Raw genomic sequence first — 8,861 nt, 5'->3', positions numbered from 1 at the left:
TTCATTGTTGATACTTTATCACTGCATACAACCAAAGATCAGATAAGGTCTTCCACATATCAGTTCATATACCTTAGTTGGTATACAGGCAAGAAAAGATGTTGCTAATCTGTGATTGGATGGAACTTCTATTCTAATCTGTAAAACACAGTGTGGAGTTCTAGTGAGTGGTTTGTAAACTTTCTGAAATGTAAATATTTTGAACCTCTCACAGTTACCATTTACAGCAGGTTGATGCTTCGTTTCATGTATGCAGAAAAAAAACTGTGGCTTTAGTCCACAAGCAAACTATACCAACCGAGCGACCACCGCTTGTTGGTGGAGTTAGTGCCAACTTCAATGGATAGAAGGTGTTGTGTGGTCAATGCAGTGAATCCCCACAGCCGTTGCTTTCGACTTTCTAGACCAGAGCCACTACTTTTCCCTTCAAGTAGCTCCTCAGTTATTCTCACAAGGCTGAGTGGACCCCATTCCAGGCACACTACATCTCAGAAAATCTGGTAGCGCCGGGAATAGAACCCGGGACCTCTGGATCTGTAGCCAGGAACTCTGGCCACATAGGCAGTTGTTGTTTCATGTATGTAAGAGTGACGTATTGAAATCTTCCTGAATATGATATGGAAAACTTAATTTGAAAAATATGTGTATGTGTGCACAGGCATGGGGATGTTTTTTTTTTGGGNGGGGGGGGGTGCATCCATGTATGCCTGGACACGCATGTGCACAGACATTGACTTCCTCCAATATAAATTCCCCTAGAACTGTAACCAAGTAGGCTGGCTTCGTTTCAGCTGAAATACCAGGCAAACTAAACTGATTGCAGTTGTGAATGATAACATTTATGTAGTGTCTGTTGACTGACAGATTCATTTTGACTTTCCCTCTTGGGAGATATCATATTTCCAAGAAATACACCAACACTTCTGCCTACCAATGCTCACTGATTCACTATTCATAATTGTTCTTCATAAGCCTCAGTAAGTGTAGGATGTAATACTGCAGAATGGAAGTTGTAACTGCAGTATGCAGAAGACTGAGCATGTTTTATAAAATTGTGGCCTTTCTTCATGTTAATTGAGTGTTTTCATTTAGGATTCATTGCAGATACCTCAAAACCACAGCAGTTATTCTGCATTATTACAAAGAGACATCTTTTAAATCTAAATGAAAAGTAAGATTTTTTACTCTGAAAGTAGCATGTCACACTCATATTGTTTTAAAAAATTGTCAGTATATACAGATACCAGATTTACCAAGTTGTGCATAAGTAGTTTAATGATATGTGTAGTGCACTAATATGGAAATGTTCAAAAGTAGGAATCTTAGCCTTTTAGTATTTTGGTATTTCTGTAGGTCACTATAAGCAAACATGAACATGGTACCTTGTGGAAGGTTCTCAGGGGACCACAGTTTTTACACTAATCTTGAATTATATTGCAAGAACTCTTGAAGCTGTGTGATTTGTGATATTTTAAATGAAAACAAATGGAAAACAAAATGAATATTAGAGTAACATATTTTATGAAAATGTTTTTATGAATATGTAATTATAGTGTTTTGCCCAGAATGCTTGATTGTAATGACATGGTAATATGTCATAGATAAGACATACATCTTGGATTTAACAGTATCATTCTGAATTCAACACGTAGTTGAAAGAGTAATGTACGTGTTACAAGGTTTGGCATAACTCAATTTGCTGTGTACCTGTGCTGCTGGGGCATTCCGTTTAGATGAACTGACATGTTGAACTCAGAGATGTTCATGTTGAGTCTGTCATACTAAATCCAAGGGTATGTTTGTAATAACTTGTGTGGTTCATCAAGAGGGAGAAGAAATTAAGGATTACAGGCGAGTTGTGTGTCTGTAATAATGTTCCGGAACAGAGTTCATCAGTCTCTTTCAGCCATACTTCAGCATGACATCCAAGCTCATCCATATATATACAGTTTTCATTTCATGCATATACTGGGTGTCCCAGGAGGAATGTGCCAAACTTCGGGCGGGTGTTCCTTATGTTATGGTATGCCGATATAACCCAAAACACCTATGTCCAAAGTTGAACGGTTATGGAGATAATGGTCTGAGAAAAGTGTGGTCTTCTGGTGAGTCCATGCACTGTACCTGTCAGCTGGCATGTCTTATCTACGTTTGTCCTTGAGTGTGGTGATGGCAGCTCATGTTAGCCTGATACACCTGCATACCAGAACGCGCAGTTAGCAATGTTACATCAGCGCTTGCCATTCATGTGTCATGTATAGTTTGACATGGCGTGCAAGTTTTTTGTAGTTCAATTTAATGGCTTCATGTCACTCATAAGTTAGTTTGATGTTACGTACATTATTAACATTACAGAAACGACATATTCCTGCCAGTTTTAATATGTATTTTATAATCAACAAGTGTGTAACACTGGTCAAAGTTTCACACTTCTCTGGCCATTATCTCCATAACCATTCAACTTTGGACATAGGTGTTTTGGGTTATATCGGCATACTTTAACATAAGGAACACCCTCCCGAAGTTTGGCACATTCCTCCTGGGACATCCTGTATACATGCACAAATTCTGAAAATGAGAGTATATTAGGTAATTTATATGTTTTGTTTTTGAGTTAATTGGTAATGCTTTTTTCAACTGGTAGACTGTAAATTGCCCTCACTTTCAGTTTATCTATTTGCAGACATATATATACACTTTACTGTTCTTCAAGAAGGGCACAGACAGACTTTATGATAGGGTGTACATTTGTTCATAAACATGAGGTACATTGACAATTTTGGAGCTAACTACATGATAGCAGTAACCTTCAGTAGGTATAAGTAATGTGCAAAAAATATATGTAGAAATACATCTCAGGTTACAGAAACACCTATTTTGTCTGTTCTCATTATAAGGTAACTGTATCATAATAATAAAATAATTATATGACCAAAAGTAATTTTGAATAGTGATGGACAAATAAAGATTATTGACATAACTGAAACCATGATATGACAGCTATCTGTTTGTAATTTGGGACAAAATTTTAAGTTGTGATCTATATAAGATCTAGAAGTTTGTGACAATATTAATACAGTTGTATTTCTGGATATTAGCCATTATTCTTTTTTATTTAAAAAACACCGTTTTGGAGACTGGATTCTGTTTCTGCCTTCAGGTAGAAACCTGCTCAGCTGGGCCCAATCAATAGAGAAAACAGGACAATAGATAATGCACAAAATCACAATAATTGTACGAAATATCTAGTTTTGCAACAAGTTCTGAAATTCTTCTTTCATGTTTTCAGTCTGTTGGAATCCAGTATTATAGTGATGGAAGATTTATTGTGTCTTGAGTCAGTATATTGCAACATATGCTATATCTGACATGCACACATTTGCTTTGTAATTGCTTCTCCATTGTTGCTGGAAAATTAGAGTATTGATTTGAAACACTTTATCACGAGTTTCATTGTGTTTTTACTGTGTGAGAGTTGAGGTTCTCCTCATGCTGACTATGAAGATGAGTCTTCAGAACTGTAACTACTTGCCACTACTTCCCAGAAGACAGTATTAGTACCTTTATTAGCTTGTTCTAACAGACACTGTGACAAATGTTTTGGCTTTTCTGAGAAAATATCAGTCTTCTCTAGGTAGTCTTCACTGTTGTTTTCACATTCATCTGTGACTATGTCTGATGTTTACATTGGGCTCATACAATCTGGATGCTACTATAATCTGAGTTCCAAGTTGGAGCTTCATTGTCATTATTATACAGAAAAGAAATTTGTTTAATTTTACCCCTATCCAGAAAGATCAGAGTGCCAAAAATATTCAACATGCTGAACCAAAAATGTAAATAATTTATACTGATATATAACTTTCCACAGTCCCGCTCTCGCAGCTTCTGTTGGGACCATTTTTTGTGGAAGTGAAGGCCATCTAAACCTGCCACTGCACTCTTTCCTGAAGAGTGGGAAAATTTGGAGTTAGGCACTAGTGTATCCATGTTCATAAAGGATAAGTGAGATATGGGTGCTGGATTAGCTTAGTGGTTTCAAGGTCTCACTGGACTATGTAAAGGATGCAGCAGGAACAGTGTGAGTTACGGAGATGTTACTGTTGACAAGTATGGAATGTTGTAAGCTGACATCAGTCAGTATAATGCTGGAGTTGCTGCAAGATGTTTCCTGCCTTCCTATTTTGTTGTACATAAAACACTAATAACATCCTCACTATTTAATACATGTTCTGCTGCTGTGAAAACCATACAACGATGAATGAATATACATGACATTATCTTGATAATGGTATTTGAGGGTTGGGGGATTGCAGTAGAGGTTATCGCATTAGTGCCAAAGTATGAAATAAATATATTGTCACATGTTGGGTATGTAACACGACAAATAACTTCACGCCGTCAAGGATGTAGGGAATATTTATTGTGCTTCACTTCTACGCCCACACGCTACAATTATTATTACTTGCAGTATCACAGTCACTGCTTCCGCTATATCTTAGTGAATACTAGACTGCCTTCGGCGGCGACTCTCTTAAGACTGACTTCTGGTTCAATACTCAACTTCTGTTCAAGGCCGGACCCTTTTTCTAAGCTGCACACGGACCCAGTAGAGGACACCACTTGCCAACGTTTGATTTCACATGTTCAGCAATCTGTTGCTTCGGGAACCCTCATTACAGAATATGCCGGTAACGTGTTTCATCTCGTCCATTGTTATTCAACAGCAGTTCGTTGCTAGGGTTTTCCTATGCAAAGGCCTGTTGTTATTCATTTGTCACTGTGGGAACTCAACAATTTCCAAGTATTCATTGTCGCGGAAATAACACGTTACAATATATTGGTATTTCTTACTCTTCTTGAATTCATGTATTTTGTTCAGATACCCTCTTACTCTAAATGTCTAACTTATTGGACTCTGAGGGTTAATGTAATTCGTTTGCAAGGTGCATTGGGAATTTGAGGACTCTCTTCCCAGGCTTTCTAAAGTTAAAACATAAGAACATTATTAGACAAAGAGCATAAAATATACATGTGTTCAAGGATTGAGGCCTTCACTGCCAACAGATTATATCTTTAGATTTTGTATGTATACATTTGATAATTGTACTCTGTGTATATAATTATTATAAGAACATTTACAGTAGATATATTTATTGCCAGTACAGCTTGTTGTGTTTGCTGCTGTTGGATTTATTCAACTATTCACCTGCAAGGAGCCGTGTCTTTGGACAGGTTCTCTTGAATGCATTTGTCAGTAACACTAAAACTTGCTTTGTTATATGATACAGTGAATTGTTACAAATGTTCCTAGTAATATTTACTGAGTTTTGAAGCAAGAATAATTAAAATCTTCTTGACTTGAGAAGCACTTTTGCAAACTGCCTCTTAAGTTGCTGTTTCCCAGATTCAGTGTTTATAATTTTCAGAAATGTATATTCATAAAATGTTACTGAGTGTTAGGGGCTTCATTGGTGTAATATGTAAAGGAAGTAGATGTTCTGAGGTATTTGTGATTTTATTATTTTATTGCAAGGTACACAAATTAGTGAGAATGACATGTTAGCAAAAGTAAACTTTGAATACTATTTTTATGAAAGATCCAGTTTGTACGATATAAATATAACTTTACAATGCTGTTATTTTGTCCTGTTTACATACAGACTACTATAATCAAAATAGTAAGTATCATTTTACCACAAGACTCATAATCATCTTCAGTAAATCCCTCTACTTTCATTCCTAGCAAAATACCCCTTAGGCTGTTCTGACTTGTATCATACTGTATGGTCTGTAACAATTATTAGAAATGTCATTTACAGTAAATGTTTATGACTGTAAAAGTTTTAAGTAATATATGTGGGTATTTGGTGATTTAATTTAAATATAAGCAACATTAGTTTTAAGGTGTAAGTTGCTACAGGAAAAAATATTGAAGTGGACTTGGTTAAATGCTACAATGAATCACTAAATAAAGCACTTTTACATGCATGCTTTGATACCTATTACAATTAAGGAAATTTTAGGTTCAGAATAAATCATTTCACACACTTTTGAGGGTGTGTATGGTGGATGTCATATATAATTATAATGGTTCACTTTATATATATTAGAATGAAACTGCAGAATAGATTAAAGAGAGAGTTAAATGTAAAATCCACACAGTTTGGTGTATTTGTTAGCATGTTTCTGTAGGGATGTAAATTAATAATGAGGTTTCATGTTCACTTTGCATTAATATTCTAACATATGGCCAGATGAAGAAATCTAATAGCCAAAGAAATAAATGTAAACGGGCAAAAGGCAGTTTCTATGAAGACAAATTATTTCCTATAAGCTGTACACCTGACAGTTATTCTGTTACTTATTTTTGCACAGGAGAACATATGTTTATCCCAAAATTTTAGCCTTAAATAGAATTCCCTCTAGCACAGTGATGAATAATGTAAATGATTTGGTTCAGTAATGAATGGAACAATTCTAATTGGCATATTCTGCGTATGTCATCTGTACAGCCATACTGCACTCTAATTACCTTTGGTAATTTCCTACACACTGCACTGACGATGAAAATAACCAGAAACATGCTATTAACATAATTCCAGCTTTACACATGGAGCACTTTTAGCCACGAACTATCTAATCCATTGTTCATTCTCAAAAATATCACACTTATAAAGATAACAGTAATGTAATTGAAGAATGAATCTGTATGATTATATTTTGACACGTTTTATAGGCAAGTTTCTGACAAGGAAATATTCCTTTGATAAGTTTTTTTTTTATAGTTCATGTCCAGATTTCAGTGAAATATTAAATAGTTATCATTATTATTCTGTTTACAGCTATAACCAATTTTCTTTTTTGTGATCAAAACCAAAAAGTTTTCTGTAGTTATGTTCAGGCAAGGTGGCTCAGGATAAATTAGCAGCAGGTCGGATGACTGGGGTTCAATTCCGGGGAGGAGTAGAAATTTTCCTGTTTGCCACCTTATCCAGACCATGTCTAGGGCCCACCCAACCTCCCTTCCAATGAGTAGAAGTTTCACTTTTTTTGGAGGTGAAGTGGCTAATGTGTGAAGCTGACCACTTACCTACACCTGGAGCTGAGATCAAGAATGCGTAGGGCTACACTTCCACTCTGCCAGAGCTTTTCATGGTGTGGTGCTTAATTAAGTGCAGTATGTGCCAAAAATACAGTACTGAAACTCATGCATCTTGAACATGTAGTGTGTTTGTCATCGGGGCATAGCTCCAGCCGCACTTGTTCTCAGTAGTTAAAAGGAAATGGGTCTTTCGACGGAGGAAAAAGTATTCATAGTTGAGTATTATTTCCGCTTATACGGAAGTGATCGCCAGACAACTCGCTTCCTTGCTTGTGAGCGGCCAGATGTTATCCAGAAACTGCTACATAGTACACGTGTGATGATATGGTGTGCTGTCTCAGCACACGGTATATTAGGCCCCTGTTTCATTGAGGATGAGGAAGGCAATGCTCTTACTGGCACCCAAGAACGCTACAGGGACATGGTGATCAGACCATTTCTTCAGGATTTGAGAAGGTTCTGTTGTGCAAGGGGCCTTCACATGAATAGACAGTGGTATCATTTCATTTCAGTATTGAATTTTTGGTGCATACTGTACTAAGACATCATTCCCTATTTACCTTTATGTTCAGGCGCGATTAATGATTTGACACACGATTTAAAACTATAAACTGTGCCACTTTTCTTGATGTAAGAAATATGCTTGAAGAAGCATAAAAACTCTCCCTAATAACATTATTTGCCATCCACAGAGCCTAGTAACAATTATTTAAGCCACATATCTTTATTTCCTCCCCATATGAGTGCCATTAAAATACTGAAGAACCCAGTTCCAACTTAAAATTTGAACAAAGCAGTAAGCATGATCACTTGTTATAGTCAATTTGGTGTTTACGTGGCTGCCATAGTAGCAAGTTTGCTTCCAACGTGTCACAAATTCTTATACCATTATTTTATTTAATATATACTCATGTTATTGACAATGTATGGTAGGAAGTAGATTAAGTAGTTTTACAGTGGAAGTAGATGACACACATTTATGGTTTCCTGTGGTAATTTCAGTTTACTTGCTCTGTCCTGTATTTGACTTTGTAACCTGTTCTGTGGCATGCCCATGAGACATGGCAGATGTTCAGTTCTTTATCATCATATTCCAGAACCAATGGGCCTAAGGCTCTCTTTTAACTGTCCTGTGTAGTATGTAATACTACAGAGTGCTCTGAAATGGGTTAGATCCTTCAGCAGCAGGACTGGAGTGCAAGCATATCCCAGAATCATACTGTGTAATTCTCACGTTTTTAAAGAGGAAAAACTTGTTCAGAATTGTACCTCATTTGCATCTAATCATGTTACTGAAGTAGTTAGCTTGGAATACACAGCTGAAAACCTCATAAGAACAATAGAGGTTGAAATTATATTTATAAAAAATGTGATTCTAGTGCAGGAGGAATCATGGAATTTCTGTTCTTACTAAATTTCTTCTTATGCATGTCAGGAACTCTTTATATGAACATGGTGCTGTATCTTCTGGTACCATGAAAACAGAATTTTTTGGCATAATACTAATTATGATCTTAAAATAAACTGTATGTCCAACATTTATGTGGCCTAAAAAAATTATACTTATATATACTTTTGGCAGGCTCCTGTGAACACAGTAGTAAACCTCTGGGTTCCAAAAAATATTAGGAATTTGATGAGTGACCAATCAACTGTTAGCTTCTTAAGGAGGACTCAGCTCCACAGAATTAGTTGTATGCTTTGCTAGAAATCAGGGGCATATGAATATTTGATTACAATATATATCTCTTAAGAT

The sequence above is a fragment of the Cryptotermes secundus genome, unplaced genomic scaffold, assembly GCF_002891405.2.
Source record: "Cryptotermes secundus unplaced genomic scaffold, Csec_1.0 scaffold298, whole genome shotgun sequence".
NCBI classification, from domain to species: Eukaryota; Metazoa; Arthropoda; class Insecta; order Blattodea; family Kalotermitidae; genus Cryptotermes; species Cryptotermes secundus.
Note: the sequence above shows the minus strand (reverse complement) of the source record.